This window comes from Narcine bancroftii, chromosome 8 (genome assembly GCF_036971445.1).
Source record: "Narcine bancroftii isolate sNarBan1 chromosome 8, sNarBan1.hap1, whole genome shotgun sequence".
In the NCBI taxonomy this organism is placed as follows: domain Eukaryota; kingdom Metazoa; phylum Chordata; class Chondrichthyes; order Torpediniformes; family Narcinidae; genus Narcine; species Narcine bancroftii.
In genome coordinates this window covers 30586437-30606553 of record NC_091476.1, presented here as the reverse complement: position 1 = coordinate 30606553, position 20117 = coordinate 30586437, and the positions used below count along the sequence as shown (strand labels likewise).

The 20117-nt window shown below is 39.8% G+C and overlaps 1 long non-coding RNA gene across 2 annotated transcripts in view; it reads right to left on the bottom strand.

The window, feature by feature from the left end:
• The window catches only part of LOC138740574 (uncharacterized), a 41063-nt gene that overhangs the window by 15021 nt on the left and 5925 nt on the right, over positions 1-20117 (bottom strand). Inside the window, exon 2 of one of the 2 annotated variants that reach the window (XR_011343034.1) lies at positions 16366-16501. The exons of the other annotated variant lie outside the window; for it this stretch is intronic. This is a non-coding gene — a long non-coding RNA (uncharacterized lncRNA). The remainder of the gene's footprint in view (positions 1-16365; positions 16502-20117) is intronic. 2 annotated transcript variants of the gene reach the window in all.

Below are 20117 nucleotides of genomic sequence, written 5' to 3'. Positions count from 1 at the left end.
GACAGAATATTGGATGACTTCATTCTGCTCATCCTAGATCTTCTTAACCTGAATGAAAGACAGGCTTTTGTAACCTGTGAACAAGCAATTTATTCTCAAAACAATCTCTTCAAATTCCCAGGAATCAATGTAGAATAATGTGGGATGTGGTGAATTAGATATAGAAAAAGTTTGATTCTGAAAGGAGAAAAAAGAATTTTCTTGATGGAACATGATGAAAAGTATGATTTACAATCCTGCAAAGACAGGTTTTCCAAAAGCATTTTGTTTATCAAATGTATCATTAAACAAGTGTGTGATGTTTCTTTATTATAATAATGAAACGAGTTCCTTTAAAACAACAATACTTTATTAGCTTTAAAACTCAAGAACGTGTGGAGATGTCCATCTTGAATTCAACAGAGCTGCAACAAACTAGCCTCAAACTCCTTTTAGTGATCAGGAGTATCACTAGCACTCTATCTCTACATCCCCTTTCCTTGAGATGTTTAATCTGACAACATGACACACTAATACAGTATTCATTTCAGTTTAAGGTTCAACACAAACATAAACACAACATCAGCAGCACGAACATTATAAGTGTGCAGTTCTTTTCCTTTTAGAGATTCAGTCTGTCAGGACGATGTAAGTGTTTCCAGCACTTCCTCATTTAATTAAAGAATGTAGCTCTCTGACAACATGCATCACCACGTGCAAATCATTTGAAAGGTCAAGACTTAAATCTAAGTTGAAGGCACTGTTCCCTCTAAGTTGTGTGTGTGTGTGTGTGTGTGTGTGTGTGTGTGTGTGTGTGTGTGTGTGTGTGTGTGTGTGTGTGTGTGTGTGTGTGTGTGTGCACAGACATGTCGTGCAATTGGTGCACAAGGGAAATTAATGTGCTCGCAAAAGATTAGTTACCTAAAATAATGTAGTAATTAATAATTATACTTATTGAAATTAATCTCTTAGCGAACTGCTTCTGTTAACTTGCTGGTTGGTTTTTCAAATGCCACATTTGCACATCCTAATTTACATCATCTCATCTTTCCTGTTCCGTTTGGACAGCTACAGCATGGCTGCAGCCCTGTTTGGTGAACAGTGTTCATACGGTAAAGTTTACAAAGATCTGATTCAAATTCTGTAGATAGCTTACTGAGTTTTTATTGAAAAAATTTTGATTCACTATGACGAATTCAAAAGAGGTGAAGGGCATGGTGCAGAAAAGAACTGCCATGAAAGATAGGCTGTGCCAAAATTATCTTGAAACAATTTCACGTTGACTTTTGCACAAGCGTTCAGTGCACACATACTTTTGTCACAGGAAAAAAACTTGAACAACATAAGATTTTTTGTGTACACTGACTACTAAAATTAGAGAAAACATTGGTTATAGGGTTGGAGAAATTCAACTGGTCAAACAGTTGAATTTTACACAATTAAAAACAATGACAGTGATTGAGAAGTCGTGACTATGTAATGTCCAACGGATGGAGAGATGGCTATTTAGTCAATTCCACTGTTCTTATGAAACAAGGACAGATTGCTGTAATAATGTCATAACAGTACTAAGATATTCCCATCTTTATATGTAATTTTGTTGGCTTACCTACTATCACCTACATAAAACCAATCCACCCACTATCCCCTCATCCTTATCTTGTCTGTTGTCCTGTTCCTCGATATTTCAATGTACATTGTCATTTAAACAGACATTCATTGAGATTTAAGAAAGAGAGGACCCTTCATATTCAAACAATCAGGGTCTCCTGCACCATGCCTACACCAAGCTGAGTCCATCAATAGTTGTCCTGAGCTGAGAGATCCACTGTAGTATTTGGATGAGGTTAATGACATTCATTGAAAAAGCCGAGCTGTGTACTTATCTTTTTCTTTTCACCGAGCATTAATGATTTGCTTTAATATACAGTAATATCATTTGTTATTAAAATATTTATTTTCTATTCATGTTAATTATTTCTACTATCTTGTATGATGTAATTTCATTATTTTTAAATATTTCTAATCACCAGCATAGAATTGTAAGATTGAGATGTTATGGTAAAATTGAACAAGACATTGGTAAGGCCAAATTTGGAGTCTTGTGTGCAGTTTCAGTCACCTAACTACAGGAAGGATGTCAATAAAATTGAAAGAGTGCAAAGAAGATTTATTAGGATGTTGCCCAGACTTCAGGAACTAAGTTAAAGGAAAGGTTAAATGGATTAGGACTTTATTTCCTCAAGCCTAGAAGAATGAGGGGAAATTTGATAGAAGTATTTAAAATTATGAAGGGACAAGACAGAATAAATGTGGGTAGGCTTTTTCCACTGAGGGTAGGAGAGATGCAACCAGAGGACATGGGTTAAGAGTGAAAATGGAGAGGTTTAGAGGGGAGATTAGGGGGATTAGTGGTGAATGTGGGCTCAATTTTAATTTTTTTAAAATTTGGATATGTACATGGATTAAAGGGGTATGGAGGGCTATGTTCAGGGTGAAGGTCAGTGGGACTAGTGACTAATGAGACTAGGAGGGCTAAAAGGCCTGTTTTTGTGCTATATTGTCTTATGGTTCTTCTATCAGAGATGCCTGGAGACAAATTAAAATTGCTTTTCAGATCATAAATATTTGTAACCTCGTAAGGATGGTCCAGAAATGGGTCTCAAGTTCCACCAAATGAAGCCCATTTTGTGATCATACAGAACCATCTTATGGGATAGTAAATAGAGCAGAACCTTGAGGTCATTGAAATGCATATAAGCTTGTCTTCAATTCAAATTGAATCATAGCATTTAAGAAACCAATTAAACTATCACTCAACCTTCAAGTGCAAGGAAACATATTAATGTAATATTGCCTTAAAATATAACCATGTAAGCCCCAGTTTTATTCTGAGCTTTAACACTTCTGCTCCATAAATATTATTCCTGAGCCTCTGTGTGGAAAACAGAGTTCAGACTGCTCCAGGTGCCTGAAACCAAATTACTGCCACACCTACAATTGTAATCAATATCTTTCCATTTGAAATTTAAAACACAACGAGAAAATCGTGCAAAGCCAAAACAACTTGATTTTCTGTTCAAGTAATACATTTTCAGCATTTCAAATTCCAGCATGGTCAAAAAAAATCTTGTTTTTTAAAAAATATTAATTGGTCTGTCACATGGGATTCAAATTTGTCAGCAAGTCACTTCTTCCGTGTATGATGTTCACAAAGGCTTATTTGAAATGCACAAAATCTTTTCTTAAGCCTCCCCAAAGCTGCTTAATAACTAACCTTTGATCAGAGAAACTATGTTCCCAACTGATTTGAAAATATGTTTCATGGATAGCTGAACAGTTTTGGGTGAAGATTAAGTGGATTAAATGGCTGTTGACTGTTGATCACAATTAAGGGTAAATAACCCTTTAAGCATTCATAAATGCAAATGTGTTTCCAAATCTATTTGAATAGTGAATTTTGAGTGAACTTCTTATTAACGTCTCGAAGAAAAAAAAATGCTAAGTATTATTAAATTAGCTCACTCCTGTTCATAATTAAGATTTAGAGGTTAACTGCATGATTTTCTTTCTTTAACCAATATTCCTCGCATTGTTATATTTCACTGCATGAGTTTTTCAAGCTTTGTTGGGACCAAGGTAAACTGCCTCAGGATCTTCGTGATGCCACCATCATCACCCTGTACAAAAACAAAGGCGAGAAATCAGACTGCTCAAACTACAGGGGAATCACGTTGCTCTCCATTGCAGGCAAAATCTTCGCTAGGATTCTACTAAATAGAATAATACCTAGTGTCGCTGAGAATATTCTCCCAGAATCACAGTGCGGCTTTCGCGCAAACAGAGGAACCACTGACATGGTCTTTGCCCTCAGACAGCTCCAAGAAAAGTGCAGAGAACAAAACAAAGGACACTACATCACCTTTGTTGACCTCACCAAAGCCTTCGACACCGTGAGCAGGAAAGGGCTTTGGCAAATACTAGAGCGCATCGGATGTCCCCCAAAGTTCCTCAACATGATTATCCAACTGCACGAAAACCAACAAGGTCGGGTCAGATACAGCAATGAGCTCTCTGAACCCTTCTCCATTAACAATGGCGTGAAGCAAGGCTGTGTTCTCGCACCAACCCTCTTTTCAATCTTCTTCAGCATGATGCTGAACCAAGCCATGAAAGACCCCAACAATGAAGACGCTGTTTACATCCGGTACCGCACGGATGGCAGTCTCTTCAATCTGAGGCGCCTGCAAGCTCATACCAAGACACAAGAGAAACTTGTCCGTGAACTACTCTTTGCAGATGATGCCGCTTTAGTTGCCCATTCAGAGCCAGCTCTTCAGTGCTTGACGTCCTGCTTTGCGGAAACTGCCAAAATGTTTGGCCTGGAAGTCAGCCTGAAGAAAACTGAGGTCCTCCATCAGCCAGCTCCCCACCATGACTACCAGCCCCCCCACATCTCCATCGGGCACACAAAACTCAAAACGGTCAACCAGTTTACCTATCTCGGCTGCACCATTTCATCAGATGCAAGGATCGACAATGAGATAGACAACAGACTCGCCAAGGCAAATAGCGCCTTTGGAAGACTACACAAAAGAGTCTGGAAAAACAACCAACTGAAAAACCTCACAAAGATAAGCGTATACAGAGCCGTTGTCATACCCACACTCCTGTTCGGCTCCGAATCATGGGTCCTCTACCGGCACCACCTACGGCTCCTAGAACGCTTCCACCAGCGTTGTCTCCGCTCCATCCTCAACATCCATTGGAGCGCTCACACCCCTAACGTCGAGGTACTCGAGATGGCAGAGGTCGACAGCATCGAGTCCACGCTGCTGAAGATCCAGCTGCGCTGGATGGGTCACGTCTCCAGAATGGAGGACCATCGCCTTCCCAAGATCGTATTATATGGCGAGCTCTCCACTGGCCACCGTGACAGAGGTGCACCAAAGAAAAGGTACAAGGACTGCCTAAAGAAATCTCTTGGTGCCTGCCACACTGACCACCGCCAGTGGGCTGATAACGCCTCAAACCGTGCATCTTGGCGCCTCACAGTTTGGCGGGCAGCAGCCTCCTTTGAAGAAGACCGCAGAGCCCACCTCACTGACAAAAGGCAAAGGAGGAAAAACCCAACACCCAACCCCAACCAACCAATTTTCCCTTGCAACCGCTGCAATCGTGTCTGCCTGTCCCGCATCGGACTGGTCAGCCACAAACGAGCCTGCAGCTGACGTGGACTTTTTTACCCCCTCCATAAATCTTCGTCCGCGAAGCCAAGCCAAAGATATACTTATAATATTTATTCAGATTCAGGGAAGAAGAAAGAAAGCAATCTCTAAAGTATATTGTGAACCAACTTTTGACCAAAATTAAATTGGTGATAGAAAAACTGTTTTCTCTGCCCAATATTATTTTGAGAGCCTTGGTGCAGCAATAGATAATTGCAGATGTGGAACTAAGGCACAGTCTGTAGTGAGTATGACCGGTCAAAATTAATTTTGGAATTGAACCTGCATTCAATTTAAAAGTACTGTCCATCTGCCACTGTTTCACACTTGTTCCAGCAAGGCCTCCTCAAAAGAAATCCATGACCCCACTGTTGCAGTGATAAGTTTGTTATATAGCTTTGTGCCAGGGAGCATTTGGATGTTTTTCTGTGGTGTGAAGCAGCAAATAGAAGACTGTATTTCAAAAGCACCCATCTTTCTGAGTTCCATTTGTGTGACAAGTCCTGACTCTGATTAAGCTAAATCGAGTGGAAAAGTAAATTGTGCAGAGGATATGGAAAGTCTTCAGAGATATATAGATAGGTTAAGTGAGTGGGCAAGGGTCTGGCAGATGGAGTAAAATGTCGATAAATGTGAGGTTATACACTTTTCAAGAAAAAATGGAACATCAGAGTATTATTTAAATTGCAAGGGATTGCAGCACGCTGCCGTGCAGAAGGACTTGGGAGTGCTTGTGCATGAATCACAAAAGGTTAGTTTGCAGGTAGAGCATGACATCAAGATGGCAACTGAAATGTTGGCTTTCATTGCTAGAGGGATTGAGTTTAGGAGCAGGGGGTTATGCTGCAACTGTACAAGGTACTGGTGTAGCTGCATCTGGAGTTCTGCATGCAGTTCTGATCTCATTACTTGAGGAAGGATGAACTAGCTTTGGAGGTGGTGCAGAGGAGGTTCACCAGTTGGATTCCAGAGATGAGCCTATGAGGACAGATTGAGTCATCTGGGACTGTACTTGCTGGAATTTAGAAGAATGAGAGGGGATCTGATAGAAACATAAAATTATGTAACCCATAGATAAGAGAGGTAGGGTAAGTTTTTTCCATTGCTGGGGGAAACTAGAACTAGGGGACATAGCCTCAAGATTCAAAGTAGTTGATTTACTTAGGATGGAGATGAGGAGGAACTGCTTTTCCCAGAAGGTGGAATTCAATACTCAATGAAGCAGTGGAGACTACCTCAGTAAATATAGTTAAGACATGACAGTGGAATTATGGGCATAAGGCAGGTAGATGGAGATCAGCTATTATCTCATTGAATAGTGGAGCAGGCTCAACAAGACAGATGGCATACCCCTACTCTTATTTTTTATGTTTTTATAACTGAGAATAAATCAGTACTTTTGCCATGCAGTTTTCTCAGGGGCACTAGCTCCCAGAACTTCATTGAGGGCCAGTGCAGCAGAGATAACCGACTGGAGTCCCTGGCTGTCAAACCTAATTGGTGGCCTTGTCAGCCAGTGAGGACCTGTCTCCAAGCTCATGTGGCATCAGAGCTGTCATCATTTTTTTATTCATAAATATTCAGGATAGATAAGATCACATCTCATTGTTAACAGTAAAACAAAATCAAATGATTTCTGTACGTTTATCAAGCTAAAGCAACCTAAATGCTGAAACTCAATTAACTTCCAATATATTCTCAAAACATAATAATTTATTTTTCTTTTTGGTGTCATTATCTCCTTCCTAAATGACTGCACCAGTGGAAGAAAGAATGAGGACTGTTCTGCCTGAGTGCTGGGAAATCTCTGAGAGTTTGCATTAGCTGTCAAACTCCACAAAAAGTCCATTGAAGCAGTAAGGTGGCAGGGTGGAAAATACCATCGGAGATTTCTTTTTAATATTTTTAATTCATTTCGGCCCATGAGCCTGTGCCGCCCAATTACACTCAATTAACCTACAACTTGGGAGTTTCGAATGGTGGTAGGAAACTGGAGCCCCTGGGGAAAACCCACCCAGACATGGGGAAAATGTACAAACTCCTTGCAGACACCACGGGAGTTGAACCCCCAACCTGATTGCTAGGACTGTAACAGTATTGCTCTAACTGCTTCGCTAACAGTGCCACCTTTTTCAGCCATTTTCAATGTTGGAAACTGGAACTTTTGCTGGGATGCAGGAGTTAATCTTAACAATAACAATAGTGTTTGAGGAGAAAATCTGCTCTTTAATTGCTGTTCTTAATTTTAATTTTATTATTTCTTAGACTACAAAGAATATTGGAGAAAAATTACATTTAAATTTTAAATTTAGACATACAACACGGTAACAGGCTATTTTGGCCCACAAGTCTGTGCCATCAAATTTACACCCAATTAACCTACACCCCTGGTACATTCTGAATCGTGGGAGGAAACCAGAGCCCCCGGGATAAACCCATGCAGACACGGGGAAAACGTATCAACTCGTTACAGACAACACCAGATTCAAACCCCGGTTCCTAGTGCTGGCGCTGTAAAGGCATTGTGCTAATCGCTACATCAACCATGCCGCCCAAAATATAAAGATGTTTCAGAGAAAGAACTGAGTTAATACATTAAAATATAACAGTTGAAGATTCACTTGTAAGACATTGATGTTCCCAGGTCAGTAATGGCCAATAAGCTGAGGACATCTGTTTATGGTAAGTGGAGGAAAGTTCTAGGGAGATGTCAGAGGTAAGCTTTTTACACAAAGAGTGGTGGATGCCCTGGAATGGACTGTCACGGGTGGTAGTGGAGGTTGATACTATAAGGACATTTCCAAGACTCTTAGATACGCAAGTAAAATGGAAGGATATAGTCTATGAAGGAGGAAAGGGTCAGATTAATTGTGGAATAGGTTTGTATTCATCAGCATAACATTGTGAACTGAAAAAAAATGTTTTGTAATGCACTCATTATGTGTTATGCTCTTTGGAAGGTTTACCACCATGGTAGAAATGTTCCATTTTGTCTGACCACAACAATGTGGTTGCTCATTTACTGTGCTGGATAATAACCAGCATCCCCTGCTGTTCCTGTTTCTAATGCTCTTGATCCATTTGTGCTTCACTGAAATGTGGCCAATGTATAACTGTTACAGAGGGGCTTTTGCAAAGGTGGGCTTTGTGCCCAATGATGCCATTGAATGAGTCATTAAACAACAGCATACTGCATTAACAAATCCTAAAAGCCTATTCATTCCCTGCAGTATCATGCCCATTCAAATTCGAGTTCCCATAAGCTATTTTTACTCAGTAACGTGGGATGTTTATTTACTTTCCTAAAATTTCTGATAACTTTATTTGATTAACATTGTGCAGAATAATGCCAATAACTTCCCTTGAGGACTTTAACTTTCTTAGCAAAGTGGGGCTCCCAGGCCAACAAAACTCAGTTAGTTCCATGAAAACATTCAGGTTTATGAGGATTAACATTAAACCATTCCAGGTACTTTATTGAGGATACTTGTATACACTGTATGCATTAATGTATGATGTACATTATTTTACAACAAAAGCACTGAAATTGAGTGATGAAGTGTATGGCAGTAGACCAATTTAACCACTGGTTAGTGGCACATCTCATCTGTATGATTGTGGTGCAACCTTGAAGGTCCCTTTTTTTTAATGCAGAACTATTTTAACTGTCCTGTCAAGGAATCTCCTTTCACAGAATAAGTAGTGGAAAGAATATAGGAATTCCAATTTAATTATTTGCCTTTTGTTAATATTCAATTATGTCTGTCTTTTTGCCTGATTTCACAAATTCATTCATGAGGAAAGACATTTGGAAGCCTCTCATGGCATCTGCCTCGACAGACACCACTGGCAAGTTGACACATCAAGCAGTAATTCCAAAGTGAGAAATATCTTCCCCTCTTTCTTTAACTTTGTTCCCATTTATTTGAATCTTATGCTCAAATGTACAGTTTATTTGATCCAATTTCAGCTGTTATCTTGAAAACAAATTCAATCATCTTTATTAAGGAGTTCACATTCAAATTTTGTTCTGTTCTGCATTAATTAAATATCTGATATTTGCAATGACCTTCTTGGCTGGCTGTTTTCCCCTGAATATTATCAAAATGTTCAGAGTGGCTCGTTTAACTTAGTGGTTAGCACAGCACTGTTTCAATGCTAGTAATAGGGAAGGGGGTTCGAATCTCATGCTTACTGTAAGTAATTTGTACATTTTCCCATGTCTTCATGGGTTTTTCCAGGGAATGATTTCAGTTTCCTCCTACCATTCAAAACATACAGGGTTTGTAATTGGGTGTGATTGGGCAACACAGGCTCATGAGCTAAAAAAGCCTGCTACTGTGCTATATGTCTTAAAAAAAAAGAAAAATGAAATTGAAGATGAATCAGCTCATATAATACATCGTCTGTAGAAACTGGAAAAGCTGAACCAATATTTGTAGATAAGCATCAAATAAAGTGAAAGACATATGAAATGCATAGAGTATGTCTTAATTTCATGCTCAATACCTCCCTCTGCTTGTGTATTAACATAAACAAATTATCTTGTATGGACTCCATGACACCAAAAGCTCTACTGAAAGTTTCTATTCAAGGTCTCAAACTGAATGTCAACAATTCTTTTTCTCTAGAGGTGATGCTTAACCCAAAGTGTTCCTCAAGTTTACTTTTTATTGCTCTGGATTCGCACATCTGCAGTCGCAAGTCTCCAATCTAAGCATTCCACTTGTTCCTATCTGTGAAAATCAACATTGTCACAGAGCTGGAAATAAAACACAAGTGTCTGCAGGCAGTGCCGTTGAAGTAAAAATGCAATGCTGAAGAAGCTCAGCGGGTCATCCATTGTACCTTATGCAGCAAAGATAAAGATAAATAAACAGCATTTTGGGCTTGAGCCACTGCTGGAACAAAATGGTGGAAGGGACAGGCAGGGAGAGAAGCACAGGCCCAGAAGCATGAGGTAATAGATGGATGAGGGAGGGAGGGCACACCAGCAAGCAGGTTGAGGAGGGATGGGTCTGTGAATGGAGAGGGAAGTGGGTTGAGAGCTGGAGGGAAAAAAGACAAAGGGAAGGAAGGGAGAATGAAGAACAGGCAGGCAGAAAGCAGAGAAGTTGATGTTAATGGCATCTAGTTGGAGAATGTCCAGATGGAAAGCAGAAACCCAAGAGGTGGATGTTAATGCCATGTGGTTTGAGAGTAACCAGACAGAGTGCCTCTCTGTTCTTTCTGTTCCCAAAATGAGATCTTTCAGTCCAGATCAACTGAAATGTCATCTTTCATGCAAAAACATGACACCATTCAACACCATTAACTCAGCCTTTACCTGCATTTCCTCCATTTCATGCTCATCTGCAATGGCCCCCTTTCCCCCCAGACTAAACAAACTCGGGATTCCCCTTGTTCTCAACTTTCACTCCACCAGACTCTGCATCCAACACATTGTCCTCCTTAATTTCTGCCTCCTACAACATGATCCCACCACCGGGGACATCTTCCCATCTCCTCCCCTCTCCACCTTCCTTAGGGACCTGGCTCTCTGTGACGCCCTCGTCCACATCTCTTCCCATTAATGCCTCCCCCTTCGGCATCTTCCCCTTTGGCCACTGGAAGTGTCACACTTGTGCCCATACTTCCTCCTTCACCACCACTTGGGGCCTCAAACACACCTTTCAAGTGAAGCAACACTTCACTTGTGTATCTGCAGGAGTCATCTACTGCATCTGATGCTCTTGTTGTGACCTTCTCTACATTTTAGAGAATGGACACAGATTGGGAGCTCGCTTCGTTGTGCACCTTCTCTTTGTCCGCATCAGTGACTGGGATCTCCCAGTGGCCAACCATTTCAATTCTGCACCCCACTCCCATCCTGTCATGTCTGTCCATGGCCTCATTATCTGTCCCACCAAAACCACCTATAAATTGGAGGAGCAAAACAATTTCTGTCTGGGCACTCTCCAACCAGATAACATTAACATAGACGTCTCCAGTTTCTCCTCATCTACTCTCCATTCTCCCTCCCTTCCCTTTCCCTTTGTCTTCAGCTCTCCACCCCCTGACCTCTCCATTCACTGAGCCATTCCCACTCCTCTTGCTTGCTGGTGTGCTATTACCTCCAAAATCCAGGACTGTGCTCCTCCCCCTGTTCCTCTCACACCACCGCCCCCCCTCCCCACCACCACCATTTTGTTTTGGTATTTGACTAATTTGTCATAACTTGGAGAAGGGCTCAAGGCTGAAATGATGCTGATGTATCTTTATCTTTGTTACATAATGAACACCGTTTCATCTGCTGAGTTTCTCCGGCATTGCATTTTTTTACGTGAAGAAATTATACTTCAGTTATTGCTAGCAAAGTTAAATAAATGAATGAATTTTTATTCCGAGGCATTTGCAGTTTAAATGATTTTGAATAAATTATGAATGGCAGACTTAAGAGGCAATATTATTGCTTTAAAATTGAGTCTTATTTTCGAAGTTGGATTTGCAAACAATGAAGATCCTGCAAATAGTTATATGTGAATGGTTAGGATTGTTGATAATTAGATATATAGACTGGCTGATAATTGGAAAATGCAATAAATTAAAAAATTATGTTCTGCTGGATGGAACAAATCAAGTAGAAACCTCAGGAAAAACAAAAACAGAAGTTAATTTCTGAAAAACAAGAATATCATGGCATATTTTAAAACTTTATGTCAACAGAACATCAGGATCAATTACTATGAGGCACTGGATCATTGCAAGTTATTGCTCTAAGCTTTCTAGTATAAAGAAGGATTGAATTAGTAGAGGGACACTTTAAAAGGAGCTTGAACATGTCAGCAGTCATTAAAAAGTATTTAAAAGCCAGAGAATTTTTGGATAAATAGAACAATAAAAGAAAGCATCCTGATGATGCTTTCTGTTGTATTAAGCAGACTCCACTGGATTTCTACACAGTTTGTATTGGTACAATAAGGAAAACAAAGACATCGATTGCTGCCAATGTGCTTACTTTACGTTAAGTCCAGACTTTTACTAGATCGACCTGTGTTGACTTTTCCTAAAAGTGCCCAACCTAATATGTGGAGCAGTAAAGCTTTACTGGTCTTCAAGTGAACATATCGGTGGGCAGAACAATTCCCACCTTCAAACTGTTTGTAAGAACATCTGTTAGCTGGGTGAGACTGGGGACCTAGGCTTTGCTCGCTGCCAAATTTATAATGGGCTTTAAATATTGCTGAATGCCTCCTAACGTTCTAATTTGATGCAGGTTCAACATTCAGACCAACAATATTTGGAATGTAACCTCTTGTAGAGAATTTGAAATTCTGTGTTGTCTTTCCTGTCTTAAATGTCGCATGCCAGCAAGAGCTCACTGTCATTGCCAAACAAGTGCTAGACGACTTATGAAAACAGCTCTGTTAAAATAATGGAGAAGAATAAGCTCTTTACATTAGAAAAAATAGTAATGACTAAGTACAAGTAGTATATAATGATGAAAAAAATTACTTCAAAGCCCAAGCATTGGAAGAATTGAAGGAACACCTAATACTCCGTCTGGGTACTCTCCAACCAGATGGCATTAACGTCAATTTCTCCTGCTTCTGTTGAACTCCTCCCCTGCCCCACCTCTCTTTTTCCCTCTGTCTCCTCTCCTTCAGCTCGCCATCCCTTCATTCAGAGAGCTACCCCTTCCCTTGTTACTTCTCAGCTGTTTTTCCTTTTCTACCCTGCCACCTCTTTCTACCTATCACCTGTTACCTTTTCTCCTTGTATTCATCCCTTGTATTCATCCTGATCACCTTGTTTTGATCCCTTCCCCTTCCTTGTATATCTGGGGTGGTGGTGGCACTAGGAGGGGCCACCTCCCTTTCAAGTAGGACCCACCTTAAAATGGTGCCCCCCCTTCAAGTGGTGCCCCCTTCAAATGGCACTCTCTTCAAGTGGCACTTGGGCACGTGCCATACCTGACATACCCTAGATATGCCCCTGCCCAGGTAACAGACATGCTAAGAAGCCACACAATCTCAGGATAGTTCGATAGATAGTCAATAACCGGAAAATAATTATTTCCATCCATGTGGAACAGATCAGTCCCAACTTTCTGCTATGGTTCCACTTGTAAATCAGTTGTTCCTTTGTCTGTTTTGCATGAAGTTTTAAACAGCTTGAAACCATCCTGTCAATGACAGCATCTAATCCCAGACCAATAAACTGCAGTTCTGGCCCTCCTCTTGCATTTCTCCATGCAAAAGTCCCCTTCATGCACTCTTTTCAGAATCTTGTCACAGTGATTGAGGAATGATAATTCTGCTCTGTCTGAGTAGAAGCTCTTTGACAGCACTCGGCTTAGCTCTGATGTTGTAGAATGGCTGACATTCACCTCTAGGCCATCCTTCATTCAGATTCTTGATGACCTTCTGTAGAACTGTGCCTTTTTCTTTATCACCTGCGATCTGATTGGATTTTAAGTCAGATATGGAAAGAGATTCGGTGATCAGGTTTATGTGAAGATTCACATCTGTCTCTGTGGAACTCTAATTGTGTGCTTCACTTTGTGTTGTTGCCCTAGATAACATATCAGCTAACACAGTAAATTTCCCTGGTGTGTACACCCTCTTGACTAGGCTTAAGTTTTCACATGCTTTGTCACCAAACAGTGATTTATGTCCATCTGGAATACAGTAAATCTGAAGTGGTGCTCTTTATCTTTAACTTTCACCATCGGTTTACATGTACCTTTTGTGTTAATGTTCTGTCCATTGTAGGCTTTGAGCTGTACAGGATTTGCGTGAATGTATTACTTTATCTTCATGGCCCTGATGTTGCACTCACAGATCAAATTGACTTTTGCCTCTGTGTCCAGCTTAAAAGGTTTATTTGTTAAATTTGTACATAATGAGAGTCTACTTGTCCTGCTCAACTCTCTTCATGCTTGGTTGTTCCGTGTCCATTGGGTTATAGTCTTTCTGCACTACGGTGCCAATGAAGAGTGGATCACTGAGAGCAGTTTCTTCTACAATATGTATAGTGTGCATGCTTTCATTTCTGTTTTGTTTTCCTTTGGAAAAATATTGCTTTACATAATAATTCTGCTCTTTGCACTTATTACAGACTTTTCCATATGCTGGGCATTGTTTTGATGCATGCTGAGTGCCAGATAATTGGCAATTGAATGCCTCTCCACCTTTTCTATATCTCGCTTTTTGTTTGTGTGTGTGTGTGTCCAGACACTGTAGCTATGGCTATGCCTTTGTTTTCACTGGCTTTTGCCACTCACTGAACTTTTTCACGCTACGAACCTATTTCACTGCCGTGGCATATCTTCACAGCTCCTGCTAAGGTAAGCTCTGTGTCTCTCAGCAACCTCTCACTTACTATCTTAACAATAATCCCGAATATAATTTGATCATAGATCATTGAATCTGGCAGTGGTCCAAAAATTGCATGTTCTTGCTTTTAATTTCAAGTCCATTTGTATCTATATATATATATATATATAAAGTATCCATGCTCTCTCACTGCAGCTGTGTGTGAGAGTGAAACACACACCTCTCAAATGTTTCATTTTTCTTTAGTGAAGAGTATTCATCAAACATCTCGATAACCTTATCAAACTTACCCTGGTTAGCTGCCTTGGTTGAAACAAATGTGCTGAAAACCTCTAGTGCTTGAGGCCCCGCCATGATAAGTAGCAGTGCAATCTTCTGTGCATCAGGTTTGCTATTGAATCCAATGGCTTGCAGGTACAGCATAAATCATTATTTGAATAGCCTCCACTCATGGTTGACATTTCCAGTCCAGTTTACAGAGTAAGAAATCTTTACACTCTTCATGTTTTCTGCTTCTTTGACTGATTATCACTTTTGACACCATGTGATGTTTATTTTATTGTAATAATAATTTTAAAAAACCTTATGTTCTTTTATAACAAATATAATTTCTTAGCTTTAGAAGTCAAGACCTCATGGAGATATCAATATTGAATCTATTCCTAGCAGCAACAACTCATATCCAACTCTGTCTAGGATTATCACTAGCCCTCTATTGTTAGCATCAAGATCAATCCCAGGTCAGTGATTCTGGAGCAGCACCAACTACTATGTCAGTATACTGCTCAATCACAACTCGTGGTTTGGCTGTTTCTTAAGATTCCCCACCTTTGTATCGCTGTTTTCACATCATTTTACAATGTGATTTCCACTCTGACTTTCATTTGTTCCTCTTGAGCTCTTTTGTACCATGTGCCTATAGAAGTTTCATTTAAAACATTGATTGTATCATTTATTAACACATTTGTTGCTATATCAGAATTTCAGTGGAGAATGTTTTGTTTGTTGATATCCCATTGTTTTCTTCACTAAACAAGAACATTTATGAAATTTCAGAAATGGCACCTTTCTCATCCCTTTTGATCTCTCATTATCTCGATCTCTTATTGTCTCCCTCTCTTTCTCTTTCTTTTCCTTCTTCACCATTTATACTCCAGTTTGTTTCCTTCCTTCTCTTTCTTGCTTTGAGATGTTTTCTGCTCACCATTTTCTTGATGCCATCTCTATAGTGAATGATGTGTTCTACATTACAGGTACACAATCTTTTATCCGGACAGCTAAAATCTGGAATGCTCCAAAAACCAGCATTTTTTTTTTCTGATGCTGGTACAGCGGAGGGAGATAGAGAGATAGAGAGCAGTGCGACTAGGTTCGGCGGGGGCGGTGGGGGGGGGAAGAGACGGCAGTGCGACTCGGGCGAGCGGGGGAGAGAGACGGCAGCATAACTCGTGTGGGCAGGCGGGGGTGAGAGATGGCAGCGTGACTCGGGCGGGTGGGAGAGACAGCAGCGTGACTCGGGCGGGTGAAGGGAAGAGAGACACCAGCGCAAATGGAAGAAGATGGATAACGCAGCACAATTCAGTGGGCTTAAATCTGAGGCAGTTGGCTTTTGTTCTGAAATCTGGAAAAATCCGAAATTCGGAACACACCGTCCCCCAAGGGTTCCGGATAAAGGATTGTGTACCTGTATTAAGTCACAAAATTGTAAAGCATTGATAGAGGCTTTTTGGCTCACCAGGTCTGTGTGAACCATCATGCCCATTTATACATATTCCACTTCCCTGCATTAATTCCATATCCCCTTTTGCCTTATCTATTCAAGTATCTGTACAAATACCTACCTCATAAATGTTGTTACCATTCCATCCTCCAACACATCCTCTGGAAGCTCACTTCAGACACAAATCACACTCCATGCAAAAAATTTGCTCAGAGTGTTCTGGTTTGTATTTCAACTGAATTTCCTCAGAGTTCCAGCTGGTGAAAGAATTTCCCAGTGTTGAGAAAGCATTAAATAGCATGTAAAAGGAATTTAATATGATAACAAAAGCTACAATTTGATTTTTTTTAATCTCATGACTGCCTTTTATATTAACAAAGCCTTTGAAAGACATGATCAATGGAAAAAAATATTTTATGATTGGAAAACTATTCAAACTACAAAATAAATACATTCTTATTTCATTCCTCTTGGTGAGTTCTTCTGTTTGTTTGAAAAATGAGTGCATCAAAGCTGAGACAACCAAGGCTTGGAGTTAGAAGCTGTGCTTTTGCTCAAAACACTGGTTTACTTTGAGTATGAGAAGCTCCCAAGCTTATTAATTGTTAAACTTTTAAGTTCTGATCAGTCAGTTTTGCGAGAATTCAATAGGTTCACAGATTACCAAGGTAGCCAAGATTTTCAGAATCTTTGTGCTTGCATCACGTTATTCTTGTTTTTCAAGGTGATGTAGTAAATCTCTTTATCACATTCCAATATATTTCAGATGACCAAATGGATTGAAAAAGATTTGAAAATCATGTTTTACTGATTTTAAAATGGATATATTTCAACAGATCTGTGAACATCTTTTGACATTAAGAAGTGATATATTTGCAAAACACTCAGGCTTTGCTTGCAGTTGTAATTTCAAAGTACCCAGAATGTTTTTCATATTATTCTTTAAGGGTTAAAACCACTGATTTCCTCCTTAAATATTGTGTTTTTTTTCTTCAAATGATAGTAATTGTGCTTTCTTATATAGATAATAAAGTATCCTCAGTCAAACACAATCACATACCACTATGACCACTTGCATTTTACACTGCTTTCATGTGTACATCAAAACACAAACTTTATTCAGATTTGCTGCCTCTCAGCATTATGGAGCAAAGTGCAAACTCTCTATTGCTGTTTACTAACTCAACTCTTCTTGATAACATCTCTGGAACCATGACCTTAGGCCATATGCCTTCAGCTAATATTTAATTGTGATATTAAACTACTGTGATTTTCATTTGCAAATATTTATTTAAATTTATTCATCATAATTTGGACTAATCATATGCAATAATTTCTATCAACTTCTATCAACTTGTGATTGAATATTTTAAATGCATGCTATGTCTTCAAAGCAGGTTATCATTCATGATTATTTAAAATAATAATGAATGTTTTTTAATTTATAATAAAATAGTTCAGTGCTGATATTTAAGTACCATTTATGTCTTTTAGTTGTCTTGAAGAAAATCCTACTGTGCTTCCCATATTTTCTTTTTTGAATACTTTATTTAAATTTTTAAATATACATTTGTGCTTTCCATATTTTCACTGATTTTATTAATTGGAAAGCAAGAAGAAAATAAAGTTTTTAAACATTCAAGTGAATGAGAAATAGAAGCAGGTGTTGACCTCTGTGCCTGCTCCACCCTTCAATAAGATCATAGCTGATCTTTTAGCTTAATGTTACTTTATTTCTCTGGCCCCATATACCTTGATTCTCTCAATGCCCACAAATCTGTCATTTTCTATTTTGAATATATTCAGCTATCAAGTCTCTTCAGCCCTTTTGGGCACCCTCCTGGTAAAGGAATTTTTTTTCCTGTGTCTTTCCTGAATGGCCTGTGAGACTCTGATCTCTGATGTTGGTCACCTTAGTCAGGGGGAAATACTATCCTTTCAGACACCCTGTAAGAATTTGGAATTTTTCGATTGTCATTGTATATTATTCTTCTAATTCTCAGCCTCCTTCATTCTTCCTCATTCAACAAACACAACATTCAAATGTTAATTTGATGAACATTTGTTTTCTGTGACCTTTCGGTAGGGGAGACCAGGAATGCAAACAAATATTCCTCTTCTGGCTCACCAAAACTGAAGGTAATTCCCATAAACCTCACTCTTCATCCTAACAACTTTCAACCCACAGTATTTTCTTACTCGATGAAGGATGTCAACCCAAAATATTGACTGAGTATTGCTGTCCATGAATCCTGCTTGACCTATTGAGTCCCTTCAGTTTCTCTTTGTTCACTCATGAATTCCATCATCTGCAGTATTTTATGCTTCTCACCATTGTTTGACATGTTTGACTGAAGTCAATGATATTCATATTTTTTCCATGTAATGTTCCATCTGCCATACTCTTGCTCAATAATGTAACCTCTCCACATCCTACCAGAGCTTTTGCTCCCTTCTCCCAGCCCACTTTTCCACCTCACTTTGCAGCCATAGCAAGCTTTGATATATTACATCTGATTATTGTGAACAGCTTGCCTCTCACCTCTGATCCCTGCAGATCCCCACTAGTAACAGCCTTCCAAAACAAATAAATAGTCCTTTCAAGTTGAATTTCAAGTTTACTACCAAGCTGCAGTGGCAGAGATTTGCTAGCAAACCATTAGCCCTCTCATAAATAGAACAAGAACAATAATAGAACAGAATCAGAATGTGGTGATATGTTTCCTCCATTGTATATAGTTATTGTTGACTACTGTATATATGGAGCTGGCCCGCCCACTGATGACTCATACCCTATGACTCCTCCCCCATGGTCTGGGCCATAAAGGTCGAGCCACCTCTCCCTTCCCGCCATTCCTGTACCTGGATCCAGGCCAGCAAGGTTCTTCTGTACATTAAAGCCTATCGTTCCCTCAGCCTGTTCTTCGTGGTTACTGGTAGTGCACTACACTGGACTTCCTTATGGAAAGACTACAGTCTGTCCAGGTCAGTAACAGATCATTAAGCACCTGGCAAACCTCAGGGCTGTGTGCTCAACCAGCTCTTGTTCATGCCACTGACCCACAACTACATCACCATATTCAGCTCCAGCAGCATCAAGTTTGCAGATGACACAACAGTCGTTGCCCTCACCAGCAACAACGATGAGTCGCACTACAGAGAAGAGGTTGGAAATCTCCTGATATGGTGTGAGAATAACAACCTTATTCTCAATGTGAATGAAGAAGGACCAGGAATACCAATCCTCCATTAAATGTCAGTAATTTTGTTGTGAAGAGAGTAAGAAGCACCTAGTACCTTGGAATCCACTTAATTATTGACCTATCTTGGATACACAGCTCCTCATTTGCCAGGAAGGAACAACAGCAAAAGCACTTCCTGAGGAGACTGAAGCGGGCAAGACTACCAGCCACCATCATGTCAACCTTCTATAGAAGCTCTATCGATAGCATTCTGGCCGGCTACAACACAATATGATACGGTTGCTGCAAAGAAATGGAGGTCAATCCACAGGATCATAAGGGCGGCAGAGAGGATCACTGGAGTCTCCCTCCACCCCACCCTTCGATGTGATCTACTGGGATCATTGTTTGAAGAGCCTTACCACCCTGCACACACCACCTTTCTACTTCTTCCATCAGGGAAGAGATACAGAAGTATGAGAGCCAGCACCAACAGGCTGAGAAACAGCTTATTTGCATGTACAGTCAGAATGCTGAATGACCAAAGGAACTACTCACAGTAACGATCCAAGACTCTTCATATTCACAAAACAACATATTTATATATATATATATATATATATAATATTAATTTATTTGTACATGTGAATATTTGTCCAACACATGTATTTTTGTCCGTATATGTGTTATG